This window comes from Daktulosphaira vitifoliae, unplaced genomic scaffold (genome assembly GCF_025091365.1).
Source record: "Daktulosphaira vitifoliae isolate Bord-2020 unplaced genomic scaffold, ASM2509136v1 Scaffold_5, whole genome shotgun sequence".
Lineage (NCBI taxonomy): Eukaryota > Metazoa > Arthropoda > Insecta > Hemiptera > Phylloxeridae > Daktulosphaira > Daktulosphaira vitifoliae.
In genome coordinates this window covers 9,570,043-9,593,718 of record NW_026099576.1, presented here as the reverse complement: position 1 = coordinate 9,593,718, position 23,676 = coordinate 9,570,043, and the positions used below count along the sequence as shown (strand labels likewise).

At 24.5% G+C, this 23,676-nt stretch overlaps 1 protein-coding gene across 3 annotated transcripts in view; it reads left to right on the top strand.

Moving 5' to 3' along the window:
* Window positions 1-23,676, top strand: part of LOC126908307 (ras-related protein Rap-2c) — a 104,330-nt gene that overhangs the window by 37,711 nt on the left and 42,943 nt on the right. For 2 of the 3 annotated variants that reach the window (XM_050690232.1, XM_050690231.1), the window contains exon 2: window positions 10,474-10,536. The exons of the other annotated variant lie outside the window; for it this stretch is intronic. The gene's annotated coding sequence lies outside the window, so the exon portion shown is untranslated. The remainder of the gene's footprint in view (window positions 1-10,473; window positions 10,537-23,676) is intronic. 3 annotated transcript variants of the gene reach the window in all.

Here is a 23,676-nt window from a genome sequence, read left to right as displayed (position 1 = left end):
ATGTATTTGCGGAGTTGATCAAAACAAAATTGTAAAATTTTTTTTTATATGGATTAATATCAAACTAATGTTTATCAGTTTTATCATATAAACATCAGTAGCGAACTAAAGTTTTTTTAATAAAGGGGGATATACTTAAGAAAAATTATTAAATTAAATAGATTTTTTTAAAGACTATTAAAACTAATAGAAACTTTACATATCATGTTTAAATAACGATATAAAGATGTACAATAAGTAAGGAGAAGGATTTCCATTGTTCTCATAGTTTTTGAACACTCTGTATGTTTTACGTCATACACGTTATTTTATTCGATTATCAAAAAAACGTTTTTTAAACCAACATAGGCTTCCTTCTTCGGTTTTAACAATTATATACTCATTTTTGGCCATTTGTATTCACGTTCGTGGTTAAACTTTTTAAAATGTTTTCGGTATGCAAAAAAAATCCTTTAATCAACTTGCAACGAATCATCTGTATAAATATTTTTGAGATTATCTTTATACCATTACGTTTTCTCATTTTTTTTATGGCACACAATTGCTTCTGTTGGCTGAATCTAACTGTCATGCTATTTATAAATTGGAGTAATATGAAAAATCGTAAAATTTTATAGGTCTTATCATTTCAATAAAATTCCAAATAACTATATAATATCTATATATAGACCATTGTTAACCATCAATATGGTTAAATCTTTCGTAGAGCTATATAATTATAATATATTGAAGATTAGAAGCTGCATAATACAAAAAAAAGCCGTTATCGTGATATTTAATTATACACATATCTATATAAATGTATATCAGTATATAAAATATTATTATTATGACATCTACTGTAGAAATAGAGAAATATATAATATATACAATTTATATATATAATAATTTATATTATAAAAGCAACTAATTAATAACTGTAAGCAGATTAATTATAAAAAACATTTTGGCTTTCTTAAGAATTAAAAAGGGAAAGGGAAAACAAAATGGAGCTTGAAATGAAATAATTGTCGGGTTTTTAATATTTTTTTTTAGTGAAAAAATAATTTAATTTTTGTTTATTAATCTAGTTTACGGTATACCTTAGGGCGCCTGGCATCATGTAAGGGAAAGCTTCACACAAAATTAGCACCGGTTCTGTAAATATACAAAAAATATTCCTCTGCATAGTATAATTATGAATAATGGATTTATAAAAGCTAATCATTAATTAAATTTATACAAAGCCCATAAGTAGGTACTTAACAAAAGTTTAATGGATAACTAATATTAGAAACAACAAATACTTAATTTAATTAAAAACAAAGAGTGATTTTGTAAGAACTAAATAAGAAGACTTAGTAAAAATTAAAAAGTAAAATAAATTTAATTTTTAATTTCAAAAATGTAAAAAATAATAAAATTATGAATAATTTTATTTTGTGTTACAATATATGAAAATATACGTATATTATTTTTAAATAATATTTCACTGAATCAAATGTTGGGATAATGATAATTTGAAGGCATGTAATTAAAGTATTAACGCTACAATAGATAATAGTGTTATAAGTTTAATTTTTTATATCGTGGTAAAGGTATTTCAAAAAAAAAAAAATCTTATCAACAAATATGTCATTTATTTATCGTCATTATTATTTCCTTAGCTTCTCTCTCAACTATTTGGGGTTGTCTCTATATTACGATTTGATAGGATTTTTTACCGTTTGAAAACTTGACATAATCTCATTATGGCTAGGGAGTCAGTAAGAGAATAAAACGTGTGTTACTGTTATAGCTCTCGTATGGTCAACCATCTGGTGACCAACAATAAATAACGCAGCTGAAAATAAGCGCTAAGATTGCAATTAAATGATCTACTGTGCCACACATCTCTTCACATCTCTTAAAAAAATATTGTATTTTCTATAAAGAATATATATATATATTTTACAAAGGAGAACACGATGTAGGTGAAATGAGGAGGTCAGTGACAATAGACGAGGACGTGATTGGAGAGGTGGAAAGTTTTAAGTATTTAGGGTGAGTTGTGCAAAAGAGTGTTGGGTATTGACGAGGATGTAAGACACAGAATTAAGTGTGGGTGGTTGAAGTGGAGAGAAGCGTCTGACGTCTTATGCTATAAAAGAATTCCAATGAGGCTGAAAGGTAAATTCTACAAGACTGTAGTGAGAACAGCTATGATGTATGGTTCAAAGTTTAGGCGGTTGATAAGAAAGTAGAGCAGAGAATGAATGTAGCAGAGATGTGAATGGTTAGATGGATGAGTGGAGTGACTAGAGAAGATAGGATAAGAAATGAGCATATAAGAGGGAGTATAGGTGTAGCGTCAATCGTGGATAAGATGAGAGAAAACAGACTTAGTAGAGGAAGACCAAAAAAGAGTTGGAGGTATGTTATTGAAGATTTGATATGCTGATATGTGTGTGACGTGAGAGATCGTGTCATATAAAAGTTTAGGAAAATGGTTGGGTTGGGATAAAGGTGAGGAAAAAGTAGAAGAAGAGTTTTTTTTAAATAATTATTGCATGTTTTATATTATAAATTTCTTTAAAAAAATTTTATGCTTTAAATAAATTACTTGAGAGGAATGTTAAGCTTTTATAAAGTTTTACAAGCTTCATCACAATAATTTATGACTAAAACATTAAAAATTTAGGAATAAAACATTTATCAAGAATATTACGAACCCGTATTAGAGTAGTGAGGTTAGGGTATAATTAGTATTAGACAACGAATAAGTAGTAATTAATCGCGTTCGAACGTTGTATAAATATATTGTGTTATAAGTTGTAAGTGATTCACCTTAAGACAATTCATGTTATTGTTATAAATAATTGTATATCTAAAATTAAAGAACCGCTGTATAAATATATTGTGTTATAACTCTGTACTTTTATTTTACATTACAACGACATCCATTTCAACACGTTATTGTGTCTCATCCTAGGTGGGACACAAAAAAGAATATATTTGAAGTAATTTGTGACAAATGTGAGAGATTATATAGTGTGTTTAGTAAGTAAGGAAACGGGTATCTATTGTTCTCATTGTTTGTTATAATTGACCTGATTCCTTACTTACTGTACATTCTATACAAATTCACAATATGATGTGAAATGAAAGTAATCAATGTTGAAGTGCCATTGTTTTTAACTTATTTAATAAAAAATCAGCCGAAATAAATTAAAAGCACCATTTTAATTGTAATTTTAGCTTTTAAATTTTCTTTTTTTGAAAATAGTTGTTTACGTTTTGAGGGCATTACCTTGTGTCTCTATTGTAGTCATTTATTGTAGTCATATTGTATTTTTGCAAATATATAATAATATAAAACTATTTGTTCTAATCTAATTTGAAAAAAAAAAATTCTAATTAAACGTCCCTTTCTGGTTTTTAATCTATTTTTTTCTTTTTTTTATAAGTAAACTTTTTTGTTAAAGGAACAATTAATTTATTCTAAAATTTAATATAAATATTTAATTATCAAGAATATTTCGATGTTCGATAATTCGATTAATTATATTTTACACTAACATAAGATGAACCGCATTACTTGTTTACGTTTGAAAATTTGTAATACTAACTTCTTATTCTTATAAGAGTAATAATTTAAATTCTAATTTTATGCAACGGCTGTTTTTAAAAATTCCAATTAAAATGTTAGTCGACATGACCAAATTTACATTTTCTAAATAAAACGATTAAAATTAATAATTTTCTGAATAAACTCAACAACTTACTTGTTTATTTTAATTATTGTTGTAAAACTTAAATACAGAAACATTTTAATTCTGTGATGATTATTGTCTAAATATAAACATGACGTTAAATTGTTCTATATATTCTAATATCAATCATGAATATCTGATTAGAGTTTATTTTAAAAATATCATATGTATACTAGTTAAATAATGTACTTCAATTATAATATTATTAAACTACATGAACTAATTATATAGTGTAATAAACTACTTAAGTTATTATTATCTTGGTTTATCAGTAATAATTATATATATATATATATATATATATATATTATTGCAATCTTGTAAGATTGCGATAACTATGAAAATTTGGCTCGATTACAATATATTCTAAGAAAATTATTACACAGCGGTTCACAAGAGAATTGTGCTTATACAATTGGACTAGTCTTTTTTAATTTTAGGAATTTTGTTTTATTTTATATTTAAAATTTTTTTTAATGATATTCAATGACAATATTATACATATTTATCTATGTGTTTTATTTATTTTTTTTTTATAAAAACACGGATTTTTATATTGTTGTCTAAGATAGTTTCTAAAGGTTTTCTTTGATGTGATAGCTTTTATTACATCTGATTTATGTATTTTATAGTGAGGCCTATTTTTTGATATTTTACATTTTACAGAATTTCTTGTAAGGCCCCCTAACTCTCATAAATGGAATTCTTAAGTGTATAGCAAGTATTTAGTTTCTTTACATGTGCATATAAACCCGTGTACATTTTTAGAATTTTATACTACACACAATTGACTTTATATTACACACTATAAAATGTGACCTAAAAGGATAAACATGAGAATATTTTTCACTACTTCTTTAAAAGAAAAAAAATCTTTACCAAATAATCACTTTCACCGTTGGGGGAATATGACACATCTATTTCACATTATTACAACAATAAAACATACGTATGTTTTATAATATAAATCCAATAGCACTAATAGTATTTATTGATTTAAGAAACTGTAGTTTGATGATATTTACTTATTTTAATATTTGATAGAATCGAGTATCAAAACAGGAAGTTAATTATATAAATGATTATAATGAATGATATATTAAATAATTTATGTAATATTTCCTGAATATTTGAATCTCTAAATGTCAAAAACGATAAAATCTATAAAATTAAACAATTTTTTTTATCATTTTGTAAATAGAAAAAATACATCAGTTACTACAAAAATGAATGAAATTCAACTGACCAAACATCTTGAACCTTTTCTGCAATTAAAAATTAATTTTAGCGCATTTTTTAAAGAAACTTTTACTGAGCGATAAAAAATTTATTTAATCAACATAAATAGTAAGTGTAAGTATGATATTAGTATTCTTTTTTTAGAATCTTTATCACTCAATTGGTAAGAAAATACAATAAATTAGGTGTCAAAATTAATTCACTGGACAACATTTGCATTCCTTAGTTTATTATCTCATAAAATGAAAAAAATTTATCAATGTTAAACTAATAGATAGAGTAAACCTTATACTCTAAACTAATTTATAATCTATATAATCAAATGATTTTTTCTAATATTTTTAAATAATTTTTTTTTTAACTCTAATACGAGTAATTTAAAAATGTACGCATGTTTTTAACTTTTAAATGTTTCTAATCTATTTTAGAACTATGTTTTTAAATATTAAAAATTAGTAATAAAAAATGGTTATAGATTTTTTTTTATTTTGTAAAAAATATAATAATTTTGGATTTAATATGGCCAGAAAGAAAAAAAACACGTATAACATGCATGTTTTTTATATTATAAAAAAACATTAATTTTAAGCTAAATACCAACAATATTTATTAGTTAAAATGAATCATGTGTCGATAACATATTGTGTCGTAATCATACAAAAATATAATATATTTTTATTATATATATATATTATATACTAAAGGTGATAAATAAATAAATCGGTGGCGGCTCGTGGCTTGGACGAAGGGACGATCGCACCCCCTACTAAAATTAATTAAAAGAAGAAAAGTAATTGTACATACTTAACTCTAGATTTTTATTAAAAATGCAAATTTTAAATAGTAAAATAGTTGTTACGCATATGTAGTGTGCGATCATTTAAGTTGTTTCCCTTACTATATGCACCGCTATAGTAACTAATGTGTGGGTGCATTTACACACGAGCAGTGTTTGGACGACCGACAGCGTCGTCCGAACAATATTTTGAAACATATAATATAAAATGGGCGCCCCCCCAATCGTGTGCGGCGGGTACGGTTTAGCTGCAATCTTATGTACGGGTTTTGGACGACCGGCAGCGTCGTCCAAATATTGGTAATTTATTTTTAGAACTAACTGCGTGTACGATCGCGTTGTCGATTGCTATAATAGTATAAACGCTATTATTAATATTTCAATTTCTATTTTTTACTGCGACATTTAAAATAATATGTGTATTGTGTTTTATTTTATTATATTTAATTTGACAATTATTTATACCTATGACTAGCGGAATTATATTTAAAGTCGCACCCCCGCCACCAGCACCCACGAACCGCCACTGAAATAAACTGTTATTTTAACTATTTTAAAGTTTAAGATTTGAAGAAAATTTGGCATAGTAAAAAATAAATTACCTTAAAAACTGAAAAAATTCCCTTGTTTCCCATGGCTTAGTGCAAAAAATAGTTAAATACATTTTTTTTGTTCCAGGGGAGCAATGTGAAATTATTTTTACTATTATCTCTTATATTATTATTAATTTTCCAATGCGATTTAGTGACTAAAATATTGTGTTTTTATTTTTTCTAGTTTCACACTATAAATAATAATAGAAGGCAAATACAATCTCACAATTAGATCATTTTCGTCATAAATTCTTTTCATTTTTTTTTGTATTTAGCTTTCGAAATAAAATCACATTCAATGAAAAAGAAAAAAAAATAATAGTATCAACAATGACAATAAAAAAAAAAAAAAACAGTGATAACGATGAAAACAAAATAATAACAAAAACAATAACATTAACAAAAATTACAAACACAAATAGGAAACCTTTTTAGTCGTTAGTATAGTTACAACCTCGGACCTGTAACTGTCGCTACGGGGATGAACTTTACGAAAAGTTAAGTACACATGTATATATATAAGATATTATTTTTTAAATATCTAAAAATTATTTTTATCATAAACTATTATTTTAAGTACTATTCAAAAAAAAATATATACAATTATTTTATGCATTTAATATTTTTCTTTATAAAAAGATTTCAAACACTATAACAATCATTAATGTGTTTTCATTTTTTACAATTTTGATAACTATTTTAATAAGTTTATGTAAATTAATAATCAATATATTTTATTTAAAATTAATTTTCGAAACCTAGATTGGAAAAGAACCAATATATCGCCTGTCCTTTTTCTTTTCGAAGTATTTTTTAGTTATTTACTTGATTTAGGCATATTTAAATTTTGAAAATGTTCTGATTATACTTTGAATTTTAAAAATCTTTAATTTTAATGTAAAATTGAAGGTTATATTATATAATTTAAGTTAAAAAATTAATTTTCTTTCCATTTTTCAGGAGGACTTATTTTTGTTTTTTTTTTCAAATTAAACAAAAAATATGTTCATGATGTAAAATATCACCATATTTCGTGTTATTATAATTCTCTATTTCAATTTTTATTCAATCATCAATGTCGATATTTTAGATGAATCAGTATAATAAATTAGAGTAAAGTGTAAGTACTAAATTTAAAAAAAATAAAAAAAATAATAATAACACTAATAATAATAAAAATAATAATAATAGATAAAAGCGCTGGTTACAAATATTTTTATGGAGAATTTTATATCAATCCAATAAGTATATTAAAAATAATGGGACTATCAATTCAAAAAAAAAAAAATGTATATATACTAGCTATGGTTTAAATAAATTTAAATTTCATAACTGGGATGATAATCATTTAATAGAAGTTAGAATAATCAAGAAAATTTACTTTACTTTTATTTTATATATAAATCTATAGTAACAAATTTAATACACGTTCGACATAGAGGTGAAAAACTCTTATACTTGGGTTGAATACTTTTTCTAATACTTCTAGGAATACTTTTTTCAATCATTATATCAAATAAAAAAAATAATTTTATAATTCAATTCCAAAATAAAATACATTACTCAGCCCTATAGAATTAAAATTGATCTTTGAATATTTTAAGTATTCATATTTTACATTGTAAAATATTTTTGGTTTTACAAAATAATTCTATATTTGTTATAAATTACAAAATTACTGAATATTATTAAGTGAAAATTTATGTCTTACATCAAATTGTTGGTATTTAGAATAAATTCATACCTCTCAAATTCCTTTAATATTGAAGACAATATAAAGCGCATGATTCAGATTCATTAATTATTTTTTTGGTTCGATTTATAAAAATAAGTATTCATATAGTATTCAAGAAAGTATTCTGCTAAGTAAGCGAATTCCACAAATACTTTAATATGTATTTTAATTTATTCGAAAAAATTACAATAATAAATTATTAAAACATAATTATACTAAATTTATATGGTATAATAATTATTTATTTTTCTATTATACTTTATAAGTCATTAAACTTTTAATCAAAATTAAATTAAGAAAAGAGGCATTGATATGTTTTTGTAAAAATTTAACGATTCCTACTAAAAATTATACACTATCTACAGATTTACATCAAAGCGTTTTTCATGATAGTGATTTGAATCACCAATAGATATTATCTACATTTGTTTCAATTATACCACCTACCCACTGTGTTGAGATTTTTCCTTTATTAATAATAAATAATTTATTAATTGTAGAATTAATGAAATAAATAATTATTTAATTTATATTGAAAACTACACAAATTTCACTTTTAGTTAACACGCGTTATAGTATGGGTCCCTATAATTTTAAAGTTTTCTATGATGTAACTATGTAAGCATAGGTAAAGTTTGAAACACCAAAATTAAAAAAATAAAGTCGTATAAGTATCGTTCACACGCACACACCATTTTTATTTGTTCTTTATTGAATAATACGTCTATCCCCGTCATAAATTCGCTTCATATTATACATATAATAATAAATATCATATACAGGATTTCCTCTTTGAAAATCGAACAACTTTTTTGAATATAGCCCTTATTATTTAAATTAATTTTTTGATACTTCATCTTTTCATGCAGAAACTTTTGTAAACTACTTGTATCAATCTTGGCACCAACTATTTGAAAAATTGGCTATTTGACAGAAGAATACATATTTATAATGATGTAATACTCAAAACAAATGTTTTATTTTAAATTAGACTCTCTTAAAATATATTTTTATACATAATTACTTGAGTCTTTTATAAAAATATATGCGCTTTAAAATCCAGTAAAATTATTGAAAGTTATAATAATAAATGCGTTGTGTATTATTTATTTATATTTAAATTAAAATATCTAAAACGATTTGTGATTATTAAGCAAAGGAAACCAATTGAATAAACAGTCATTAACTAAAAAAATCAATAAATAATATTTTCATAATGTTGAAATTATTATTAAAATTAAAAATAACTTTTTTGCATAAATTTAATTATTTGACTTTTATTAATTTTTTGTGAGTAATTTTGGTTTAAAATAATTTAATTGAATCGCCAAAACGAAAAATACTTGTAAAATGTCCTGTGTTTTTTAAATTAAAATGATTTGAACAATATAAATTAAAAACAAGAAGCAATTACATAGTTTACAAACTTATTAAATTGCAACACTTTTAAATTAATAATAGCACAAATCAAATAGAACTTATAACATTTTTATCATAATTTCAATTCAGTTACTTGTTAAACATCATTTCAACTATATAAAGGTAATGTTTATTAATTACTTCTTTTGAAATAAAGATTGGCATAGAATTTTAATACGGCGTATTGTGTAGGCAATATTGGTACTCTTATGATATGATGTATCACGAAATTTTTATATACATAAGATTTCAGTGGTTAATAATTATGTTGAAGCATGTAAAAAAATTTCACAAACTTTATGTAAATAAGAAGTGTGAATTTTTAATCTTTGCCTCAGTTTGCTATTTAGTCTATATTTTCTTAATTAGTTGTTAACTGTGAAACTATTTATTAGCCAAGATATTATCTAAGAAAAATATAAAAAGTCATTTAAAATTGGAGCAGTAATTCATCTGTTCTACATTCCGCCTATGACAATAAGGTTTTCGCTTTATTAAATATTTAATGTGGTGCAGTTTAAAATAAAGATCAATTATAGTTTTTAATAGAAAGAAACGAAAATAATAGTTAAGGGTGAAAATAACTAAAGTATAATAACCGTTAACGTTTTACTACTTAGATAACTGTAGCAAATTTTATTTAAATATTAATTAAATTAATTTATATTAAAAATATCAATAAAATTGATTGCTTAGAGAATATTTTTAACGTAATACAAAGTTTATAAAGGTATATAAACATTCCATTATTTTATTCATATTTTAATAAAGCAAAATGTTTATAGACATAATTTTCGAAACTAAGGTAAATTTTGGTAAATTAATTTTTATAAGGTTACATAGTAGCTGCAAGATCTATGTATTGTATCATAATGTCCCTTAAACAATCAACATTAAACAAAATTTTAGCAATGAAAATAATTGTTTTAAGCTTCATTTTATTTTTATTCTTATTTACAGTTGAATGTAGTTAACTCAAAAATGTTAAGATCTGAAGTAGCTGGTTATTCAGCAAATAAATAGGTGAGTTTTTTATGTTTTTAATATTTTAAGTGTTTAAATGAAATACATTTCTAATATAATAATATACCATTAAATATTAATACATTATGTTTATATTTGGGATTACAAATAAAGGTACATTATTTGATAATTTTTAGCAGGCAATCTATTGTTGACATGCATAATAATGGTGGAATTTTAAAATTCCAAATTTTTTATCGAGATCTACAATTTAAAACTATTCTGTTCTATGCTTTCTAAATCTATTGCCTTTGTAATTAACTAAAATATGTCTGTTATTAGAATTTTTTAGTATAAATAGCCCACGAAATTAAACACAATATTTTTTTTAAAACATTACAATTAAATTCATTTAATTTTTGAAAAACAATAGTTTTAATCGGTTAAAGTACAATGTGTAGCCTTGGATAAGTGCTCATGTTTTATTCTCATGGATTGTTCGTGAGGAGTATTCTAGAAATTAAAATTATGACAGAGATTATTAGCAGTCCGTTTTAAATTCTATATTATTTTATTGTATTATTTACTGTGTTTTATATTTTGGATACAGCATTCAAAAACTGATCAAATAATATTCCAGTATTTTTTAATAATCGTCCAACTTTAGGTCCCAATACAATTAATTAAGATATTAGCTTGAATGACTTCTTTGTTCTTTTACAAATACAAATTATATATTTTTTTCTTTCTATAAAAAAATATCAAACATCTTGTTAATTATTATTTGTAACGTTGTGAAATAATAATGACATTTTAATTGTAAAACAAAATGTAAAACGTATATAGTTTTGATAATGATGCCAAGTAAAAAGTTTAGGCTATATTGTAAATTTTAAAACTGCATTTATCAACAAAAATGTATTAAAAAAAAATTTGGATTTATCATTATTTATAATACAGCTTGAAATTTTTAATTAATTTTTAAGCAAATAAATTGAAAATATTTTCTTGTTTTATAATAACTATTAATATAAAAAAAATTCAGTACTTATAAGTTCTAATGCAAGTAATTCATGGCCTATTTTAGTAATGCACAGTATACATGCAACTAGCTAAACTTTAACTAGTCATAGAAAGTAAAATTACTCAATAATCAAATGAGTTATTTCACACATTCTTGTTACCTTTAATTGTTTTATAAATAAAACAACTGTATATTTATTTGCTTGTGTATATTTTTTAGGTAGTTAAGATGACATATAAGTAAAAATGTGTTGATTAATGTTCAAAAATTAATTCTTAATTTATTTTAATCAAATTATCCGAACTAGATTAATTTGAAAAATTATACAAATATCATACATCTTATATTGAATAATATATTTAGTAAAATCAATGTTTTTTGTTCATTACATGTGAAAAAAGAGCTAATAAAGATATATAAAGTTTAACAGAGTCGTTTCAAGTATTAAACAACTATTCGAAAATTTAATTAGAAATTTTTATAGTGGTGTTTGAAATTAATATTAAATTTCACGTGTGTAATTTGTTTTTGTCAATGGAAAATTACATTCTTTAAAAGTGTAGCGATTTTAAATAACAATAAAAAAAATAAAAGTTATTCATTATTATTATGTAGCAATATAAAACACTTATTTCTCAAAGAGATACATGCTGTTATACACACTATTTACTGTGAAAAATGTGTATCCATCTAAAAATATAATAGAACTAATGATATGAAAACTGCTAAACTTACTAAAAATGCATGTTAAATGTGCATAAATGGGTATCTTTTTTTCACTTCACGAAACATACTGAATATAAGTGAGTAATTTAAATGTTAAGAGTTACAAAACATGAGAAATATGCATTAAGAAAAACTTGAAATACACAAAAATATAAATATAAAATTGAAAGTCCTCACTTTGAGTAATTTTAAAGGAAAATGTTATTGATTAAATGCATTTATAAGATTTTATAAAACAGTAATTTTTATTTATTTGCCCGTGAACTTTTCATATATTTTATAAAAATTTCTTTCTGATTATCAATTTATTAAAAAGCAATTACCTCTTTTGTTTTAATGTTTTTTTATACAAAGCTTAATCACTAATTGTCTCTAACTTCACTATATAATATATAATATATATTATATATCATATTTTGTACATAATACAGGATGAACTGGATCTATATAACAAATATTATAACTTTTAATCCATTAATTATTATTGAAAATTTTTTTTTATATTATAATGTATATTTTTTATCTTTATCAGTTATTAAAAATAAAAAAAATAATTTTTCTTTTTAATTTAAAAATGGACGTTTTATAGTTTCTTTCTTAAAAAATATTTGATGGGTCTAAAAGAATTTTAGGATTAGTACTCTTGAGTTACAAGCATTTAAATGAACAGAATTTGTATGAACGCAACGTTTTTAACACTTATACGTTAGGTCTATAATAATATCTCAATAATTTATATTTTTACATTTTATTAAAAATATTAATTATTAATTAAAATTAAAAAAAACAATCCAAGATATCTATTTTGTATAGTAGATTTTAAGAAAATAAGGAAAAAAAATATCTTATTAATATTCAGTGGTAAAATTTACTATTTAATAGTCCGTATCATTTAAAAATTTGTGAAAATTTGAATTTTCATATATTATTTTACGGTATTAAACATTGATATACGTGTTGAGATAAGGACAGAAGAAAACACTATATTTTATGTATACTGTAAGTTGGAGGTGTGTCACTTTTTCCATGAAAATTACTTACGCTTGACTGTTTAATAATATTACAAGTACTACCACAGAATAAATAAATTTACACAAAAGTATCTGCAGTAATTACATTATATTTAAATACAAGAAAAGTTATTTAATTGGTTTACTTATTTAGACTTCAATTCCATTAGGTATGAGTGTAAGGAAATATTGAAAGTTAGTCCAATGCAGTGTACTATTTCACGAATTATTTGATAATTGACTTATCAAATAATCCTATTAATACCAAGTTTGTAAATATAATAGACCATATACTTAATATAATATCAATTTTGACTCGAGATAAATAAATTACAATTTAGTTAGAAGTAGTTTTATCTCTAAAGAGATAACACTACTTATTAAATAATAGTATTGTTCGTGTTTTTATTTGAACTAAAATATTAGTAATTTTCATGGAAAAATCCATATTCATAACATATTTAATGGAAAAAGATGTTATTTACTTCTGTTCTTTTTTCTAAAACATTTCCAGCGTTTGATACTGTAGAATAAATTCAGAAAATTCAAATTTTTACAACATTTAAAATGTTTCAAAAAATTAACTACCAAATATTAATAAAAAATTTTTAACAGGATTTTTTTTTTAATCTATTCTAAAAAATGGCTATTTTGAAATTTTTTAAAATACTTTTCGTACATTTTTAAAAATAAATTTTTTTTTATTTAATTATAAAAATGATATTAATTACGTTTTTAATATAGCCCTCAAGTATATTAACTATTAAAAAAAAAAAAATTAGCCAACAAAATTAACTGGATCAAGTTAATGTCAGTAAATGCTGGGACAGCCTGTATGTATAAATCAATGTGGGTTGGGTTGGATAAATAAATAATAATCTATAATGATGAGGATGGCCGATTGATTTAAACGCAAGGCGAATAAAGTCGTTGATAAGACAAATAAACCTGGTAAAACGTACTGTCACGCGAACAGTAGTTAAAAATGTACGAATACTTAATAATTACGAAGGCGATTTATTAATGTACAGAATCATGAATGTACCGCAAGGGCGGTGAACACTAACGCACAAGAATGCGGGAATAGTAAGGGCGATAGATCAGTTTTTTAACAACTACATGTATGTATGATATGCCATGAATCAAAACGAGCTAAAATGGCGGCGACAATGCAAACACAGGTAAAAAACTGTCTATTAGAAACTTAGTGTCATACAACTACCGCACACTTTACAACAAAACGTAATGTGCCAGATGTAGCGTTGATAGACGGCCAAGATACTCGTTTTCCATCTTCTTGCATCCGGTGGAGGCAATAATAGTAATAGTGGTGTTACCAAATTAATTTATAATTCATCGATAGCACATTTATCAGATGTGTATCCGACAGTCACAGGGGGGGGTTGGTTTAAATATACACCAGTACGAGCTACATCCACCATCTTTATACACATATTATTTTCTTATTAGTAATAAAAAAATATGCTTTAAACATAGTCTAAAAAGGCAATAATTATTTAAATTTAAAATTAAATAATTATTTTATCGATAGTTTTAAGAGTTTTAAAACTATATACAAATTATTAGCTTACTTATGTTGACAAATCGATTATTCTGCAAGTTTTATTTGTTTTTCAAAAAAAGCACATACAAGAACGGTCACGACGATGTCATAAATTTAAAAATATTTGATTTAATAATCATTTTGCTGTAATTTTTTTTTTTAACAAATTTATGAATTCTTAGACTATATTTTATAGTCCATACTGTATTCAAGTATATTTTTTATTATTTGTCTCTAATAAGAGAATAATAGACCTTATATGATAAAAATGTAAGACATGGGAATTTAGTAAATATGTTAAGTTCATGTACTTAATCTTAATCTTAAAAAAACAATGTTTTATAATTTATCTTAATACAGGTGATTTTTTCATTATCTATTTCCAATACTTGTTATGAATTTCAGTTGAAAAATACATAATTGTTATAATATTTAATTGTAGTTAATTAAATTTATATGTACCCAACCCTATCAGTAGTGAAACTAATAAATTTGGATGATTAAACTAGCGAAGAGTTTCTCAACTACATTGTCTTGTTTGCCCTTCGGAAAAAACAGTTCAATAATGAGATTTGCAAATACGTGTATGGAAATTATATTCCATTAAAACTACCCAAATCCATATTTTCTTAATACTAAAACTTTGTAGGTGGAAACATTTGTGTTAAATCCAATAAAATTTAGTTTAATTAAGTACATATTGTTTTAGATTTTTGAACCTAATATTTTTTCTCTTAACAAAAAATTAAAATTCTTATTAGTGTCTGAGAGTGACTTATCTGATTTCGATCATCTGTATTTTTCTACAACAATTTCTCCCTCAATGCCACTCTTAGTATGATATCTGTATTTCGTTTGGGATTGTGGATAAAAATTATTTATTGCATTCACGTGGTGCGGCAATATAATGATCGCATATGCCAATCACTAAACCGAAAAAATAAAACACCTTTAAAAGGAAGCATTGTAAACTTGCTATTGGTTACGCATTTTATGCAGTTCAATTATTTATAATCACGTACATCTATTGAAAATAATATCAATTAATGACAAAAAATGTTGAAACGGTTTCTTTTGTAACAATGTAACAATACACCAATTTTACAAAAAAATTATTAGGTCGCTATTTGACTTATTCATTTTTTAGAGATAATTAATTTTATTGAAATATACGTTTATATGTATAAAAAATGTTTATTTAAATTTTTACAACAAATTTCAAGGAAAATAAAAAAACAATTTTTGTTTTGTTATTTTTTGATTCATATTTAGTTGAAGGAAAGTAACTATGTGTCTTGTTTAAGGGATATATACTATTGTATTTGTAAAGAAAGGAATATGACTTAAGTAAAAATGATCAAAGAAATATACAATTTTGTTCTTAATATATGTTATTTGAAATATTTGAATAATATCAGTAACATGTAGTTCCTGTATTTTAATATATTTTTTAAAAGCAAATTTTAGAACATCGAATAAAATAAGATTATAAAACATTGTTTTAATATTAAATTCTCAACAGTTTTTGTTTTTGAAAAATTGTTTGTAGTGATATAATTTGATAGTTAAAACATAAAAATATTTTTATGAATTATCTCTTGTGTGATTTTTGATTTTAGAATTACGAAATTCGAAATTGTGATCACGAAATAAAATATGAAATATTTATTGAACTACTTGTTGTACGATTTTTAAAATATTTTGACGCTATTTAGTACTTATACTTTAGGCGTTTAAAACAACAAGTAAATGTTCGCAGATAAATTTTATATGTACACGTTTAATTCATTAGTATCGCGTAGAAGTTTAACATGATTTTCTCATAACCACCTGCTTTTGAGTTTTTTAATTTCTCCCTTGTAAAAGAGTTCTTTTCTCTTTACTTATTCAATTCTAAAAGTGTTATTATGCTGTACGAATAAATTATATTAATATACCAAAAACTAGAGAGAGTAAAGGTTAGTTGTTATTCAACTCTTGACGAATTCTATATTATCTTTAAACTTTGTTTCTCTTTATCTAACAATTATCAATCTTTAGAACTTTGTCGTTTTTTTAAATACGTAATATGTAAATATTATGTAAAATATGAAAAAAAATATGTAAAGTATTTTGTGATATAAAATAAGTTCTCTAACACACATTATTTCAAAAATTGAAATACACACATTGCACGAAATAAGTTCTTTATAATAAACTATTAATATTCACCCATTACATTTCTCGTATGAAATCATTTAAAAATTTTATTAATTCAATATCTTAGCTTTTATAGTAACTAATATGAATTAGTATTTTGTATGAATTTTAGTTCATTGATGAGTATAAGGAAAAGTTGACCCAGTTCAATATTTAACAAGAAATTTAAATTGGTCAAAATCTGAAAAATCAATTTTATTAATCACGTTTTTAAGGAGTCCTTGACATATTTTAAAAAGTTTAAGATAAAATATAGGTTATTTTTAATATGTAAAATAGTTCTACTATATATTATAGTTTTTAAAAAAATTGTTTTACAATAAAACGATAGTTTAATCACAAGAAAATAACATTATTAATGAATACACAAAGGAATATAAAAATCCTAATTTCAAGTCTTCAAATTAATTCAATAATGCGGTCGATAAATTTTGATTCAGTTTACTATTATATTTATATTTGTAAAAATTAAAATTAACAAATTTAAACTTATTTTAGATTCGATACGAAGCTGAGAAGCTATTAATTTTACTATGATGTGTTTTTTTTAATTTTGTTATTATTATTTGTTTGTTACCACTTTTTCTCAGCTATCACCGAACTGATTTTTTTCAACGATAAGTCAAAATATGTCTTAATATAAATAAGTCTTCACGATGAAAATGGGTACCGTATGCTATTTTTGTGTGAAAATTCTCGATTTTATATTTTTAATTGTTAACTTTAAAATGCTATAACTTTTTGAAAAATGTATGGATCAATACAAAAATATTTATATATTTATTCATATATTACACTTATAAATTATAAAACTTGTAATCAGGAAAAAAATAAGGATATAGGAGATCATGTAGCTTTTGAAATAATCCACCAATTTTTAAAAATTTAAAAATTTTTGAACCTTCCTGTATTAAGGGAAACTTAAAAAAAAATATTGAAAAAAATTAAAAAAAAATTAAAAAAAAAAAAAACCCAGCAGAGTGGGATCGCGGCACAGTGGTGACGTGGCATAGTTGGGTTAAGTATAATGATAACTGACAGTGATTAAAATCACTATCATAAAAAAACGCTTCGATAGAAATCTGTAGATAGTGTTAAATTTTAAAAAATATTGCAACTATCCATCCAGTTATCAAAGAGCTTTTGCAATATAAAATGAAAACTAAAAATATCGAAATGTTTTATAAAAACTATAATTTTTAAGGAATACCGCTAAAGTTAAAGGAATTAAGGGGAATTTTTCAAACTTGTGTGTCTAATAGCTTCAATTAAATACATTTTGTGTTTTATTTAACGTGTTGTTAAGCTAAAATGGTTCAGTAGAATCGGAGTAATATGTATATACAGTTACAATAAAAAAAAACTTTCTCAGCTTTGCATCGAGGCAAAAAAAAAATCAAGTCGAGTAAATCCGTGGTTTAGCTGAGAAGTTATTACAATAGCTTCTCAGATATACATAGAAGCTAATATGTAGGACTTTTTTTGGTAATATGTTAGCGTTTATTAAATCAATTTGAAAAAGGAAAAATATATTTAGCTTGATGGACTATAGAGCATATATGCGAGTAACTAATTCTCTTGGGGCACTGGACACATTATCGTTGGGCTGTTAAAAGATAAGTTGATTTTTAGTTCAAAAAAGGCATTACACCTCATTATCATCAAAAGAAAAATATACTGAAATTTTTATTACAAATGTATTGACATAGTGTACTCATGCGAATACTCGTATAAGCAATTTGTAAATTTAATATACTCAGTTCACTCAAAGCAAAAATTTGTTCGTGTAACATAATAATATAATAATATATAGTCTAAGCATGATGAACAGAGCTATACAAAATTACTAGTAAACTACTAAACCTACAAATCAACTTCAAGTCATTATCCCAATGTAAAATTATAATTGTATTTTAGTCAAATAACTTGTAATTCAAGTTAATGAGACAGTAAAGTAAACGTGTTTATTCAGGTTATACAACTGATGACAATGATGAGTTACTAGATTAACATTATTCGATATTGCTTTTATTTTTACCTAATTGTAAAATTTTAAATAAAAAATACTATGATTATTAAAGAATCGGTTTATCTATTAACTACATATTAAATATTATTATTGGATACAATTTGCTGTGATACGGTTATGCTTGGTACTTTAATTATACATTAATATTAAATATTACGTTATGAAAGTATTGATTTTTAATTTAATTTTTTTAATTTTAAGTATTTTCAAAAGTTTAAGAATTACATTTTTAATTGCTAGTTAGTGGTAAAATATAAGGAATGCGTTTTTGAATGGTCTAGTTATTGCTAAAACATATCAATCGTTAGTAGCGTCATTTCAGTTTTCAAAAGGGAAGGCAAATCAAAAAATGATAAAAAATTTTCGTTCGCTATGTTTGCAATTTCAATAATTAAATCAAACCCAACACTATTTTCTCAGAAACTACTGAGAAGTTTAAATGTTTGTAAATATTAAAACTATATAATTTAAAAAACTCTAAAATACTACGTGTTTAAACAATATTTTCATTACTTTTTATTTAGAATAAACTAAGTATATCATCATTTAATATATGTTTGTTTTATAATTAATAACATATCATAAATCATAACATATTTTTCTTTTCTAATATTAAATTTTATACATAATAGATTTTCTTTAACTTATGCTATATTTCATATATTTGGTTCAAATAAAAACGAAAGTGTTTTCAATTTATAATATGTATTTTTTGAGGTACAAAGCGTGTGTTTAAGTGTATGAGTGAATGGTGTGAGATACAATATATCGCCAAATAGTATCTGACCAGTGGTTTGCTTCTTAGTGTTTGTCGGTTAAGGTGATTCCACATTGTAGATGATCCAGTTGTTATTGTGTCATGACAAGTGTGACCATTTATCATTTATTTTGTGAATGTGGTATTACATCATATTTGACTTGACATCAATTGTAAATGTATTTGAAATGATTTTAAACAATTCTCAAGAATTACTATCTACAACTTACATACAGTACCGTGCTAACTATCACTGGTATCTTAGGGCAATCATATTTTTTGGCGCTCTAAGACACTGCTTTAGTTGTCCTCTCTAACCACGGCCTTACTTATATACTAACAACACGCTGGTTCATTTGTGTTGTTCTACAAACTAAAACGATATAACATGTGTATTTTCATATTTTTTTTTTAACACCAGCCATTCAAATCAATATCACACAGCTGACTCCTTTTATCGACATTTACTTCAATTTGTGTGCTTCTGTTAACCCATGTCCGACGGGTTTCAAGAAAAAGTTACCCTAGCATTTCTACAACGTTTTTATGAAACCGAAAACCTTTAATATTGTAGTATCTAAAACCTGTTGGCAGACACTTTTTTAAAACCCTATATGCCGTGTTCCGCAGAACAACTTTGGGACGTTTCAAAACTATAAACAATTATTATGTTACGGTTACGTTTCAAATGAACATTTAGTGAACTTTGTAAAGTTCCTTATATGAACATGTAAAAATTAGAAAAAATTTCAAAAACAGAAATTATATTATTGCCTAGACTAGTGTTTTACTTCAGTAAATATTTATATCATTCTGAAATAAAAATCACAGTGTTCAATGAAATACAAGAAAATTTTATAATCATTTTTAGAGAAGTAATAAATATAAATAGATGCAATTTTCTTAGTACTGTCCAATACAAATAGTTCAAATTGTTTCTCTAAAAATACACAGGAGCATCTGTTACTACATATTTACTTTCAAATTTAAATGCAATATAAAGGACTTGAATATGTATCTCATTTAGCAAATAGAAAAAATAATATTGAATTTATAAGAAAACACGAGGCATGGAAAAACATTAAATACTCATTTCTAAGTACTCTAATGTTATTTTTGTATACTTTTCTTCAGAGTATGTATTTACATAAACATATAAGTAATCTAGAAAACATTAGTTCAATTGTTTGAAACTTTAGATAAATTAAAATAATAAAAAAACGCTAAATAAACTTTTCTACCTATTTAATTTTTAGAAAACAGAGTTCCCCAATATTGTTCCTTTTATAATTTTATGAAAATTAAAGTTATTATTAAATTAATAACGTTAAAATAACAAAAACATACAATATATATAATAAGTTCAAAATTTTTAAAAATAAATAATTATGTATAAAAATTACAATTGATATTTTATTGATTAAATTAATGTAGTTGATAAAATATTTCCTGTTTTTTTTAATACTTTACTGTAATTTTAGATCACAACATAATCTTAATACATTATTAACCATATTAATGATTAAATATGAATGAATGTATAAATAATGTACTTAAGTCAAAATTAAATCTAAATAACATGCTCATAAAAACCTAAAACAAACATTATTCATTAGAATTAATTCTGAATAGGACCCTACTGTTTTTTCTATTAAAAATTTCACACAAAAAAACCTTAATACATATTACTTAGTTTCTAAAATTTGATAAAATTTCGATCTACTTTAATAATTTATCCATTTATTAATTTTCATCTGAGTTTTATTGTTATGCAGCAATACACATAATTTTGTTATTTTTTCATATTGAAACGTTGGTAGAGTTATAGTAAGTAAGGTTGATGTAGTAGCATTAAGTACATCATGTGTACATTTGACATTTTTCGGTTCAATTCCAGAGATTAAAAGCGATTACAACGATATCGATTATTTTATGCTTTACCCCTCATTGAGTTAGCCAGCATGAAACCGATTGGACACATTTATATTGAAAGAAGTAACATTTATAACCGCAAGAGACTTAAGTTTGGTGAGCAAAAACGACCGTGAGTGTACTATTATGTAGTTGAGAAAACAATGTTTCTATTGAAAATAACCGAATGAGCATTACAAAATGATTAAACCCGCATCTAAAATCAGTTGACGCTTATTATTATTAGAAAATAGCCTTTTAGTGATTTTCATTTCGAAAACTTTAATATTATCATTCTACTGGCCGTTTCATTATCAAATATTGTTACGAGGGTACAATGTAATGATCTACTCGTAACCAACTTTACTCATTGAAATCAATAACAATACCAAAGAAGTGTTTATTATCTGTTTGCTTTGTCGCGAACAATGCAATATGGTTCAACTACTTATCCTTTAAACTACCCGTGCGTCTTGAAGCTTTTCACACGTTTAGTCGGGTACGATTGGTTGTGATTTTAAACAATTTATGTTTTCTGGAATTAAACAAGTATAAAACTTTACATGGCTCTTTACTTCAAACTATGATCAAACTTTTTTTTAATTTAAAATTTTTTCAAAATTTAAAAATAGTTAGTTTTTGGCACTTTTCTTATAAAATTGATTATTAGGTTTATAACAATTTTAGAACGAGTAATTATTGAATAAGGAGTATTTTAATACATAAAGTAGATATGTAGCACAGGTTGATACAGTTCCTACTGATATATGTTTATCACGCAAATTATATTCATGTTACCCATGGTCCATTCCAGAAGGGATGGTAAAGCAATAGTTCTCATCGGATATGCAGCGATCCCCTTTTTTGCGAATGGTATTTATATTTTATGTCCTTGTTGATCTTATTTTTTTGACCAATGAGAAAAAAAAATTTAGGTGAAATATTTTTATATAACTTACAATAGCATGATAAACCATGAATTTTTGTCTTAAATTATTTTTTATCAATAAGCTCGGGACTTAGCGCATTTATAACAATTTTTCTAACTTTTTCTGAGACAACCAACATCATTAAAAAATTATAAATTATCTATAGTGATGGATGAAATTACTAGAGAAATACAAGGAGAGATGCCGTAGTGCATGTTGTTTGTTGACGATATAGTGTTAATAAGAGAAAATTAATAAAAGGCTAGAGGTATGGCGATCAGCTCTTAAAGAAAAGGGTTTAAGAATAAGTAGAAGCAAGACAGAGTATATAGAGTACGAGTTTGACATAGGAGAACACGAGGTAGGTGAAATGAGGAGATCGTGACAATAGGCGAGGATGCAATTGGACAGGTGGCAAGTTTTAAGTATTTAGGGACAGTTGTGCAAAAGAGCGGTGTACGAGGACACCGCTTGACGAGGATGTAAGATACAGGATTAAGTGAGGGTGGTTGAAGTTGAGAGAAGCGTCTGACGTCTTATGCTATAAAAAAATTCCAATGAGGCTGAAAGGTAAATTCTACAAGACTGTAGTGAGACAATCCTTGATGTATGGTTCAGAGTGTTAGGCGGTTGATAAGAAAGTAGAGCAAAGAATGAATGTAGCAGAGATTAAAATGCTTAGATGGATGAGCGGAGTGACTAGAGAAGATAGAATAAGAAATGAGCATATAAGAGGGAGTATAGGTGTAGCGTCAATTATGGATAAGATGAAAGAAAATAGACTTAGATGGTTTGGTATTGTTATGAGGAGATAAGAATCGGAAGCTATAAGAACAGTTATAGAAATGAATGTTAAAGGAAGAAGAGGTAGAGGAAGACCAAAAAAGAGATGGAGGGATGCTATTGAATACGATATGAGGACAGCTGATATGAGCGTAGATGATGTGGGAGATCGTGTCAAGTGGAAGTTTTGGATAAGGGTGGCTGACTCTAAGTAGTTGTGATTAAGGCGAGGAAGAAGAAAAAGAAGATTAAAAACCATATACATATT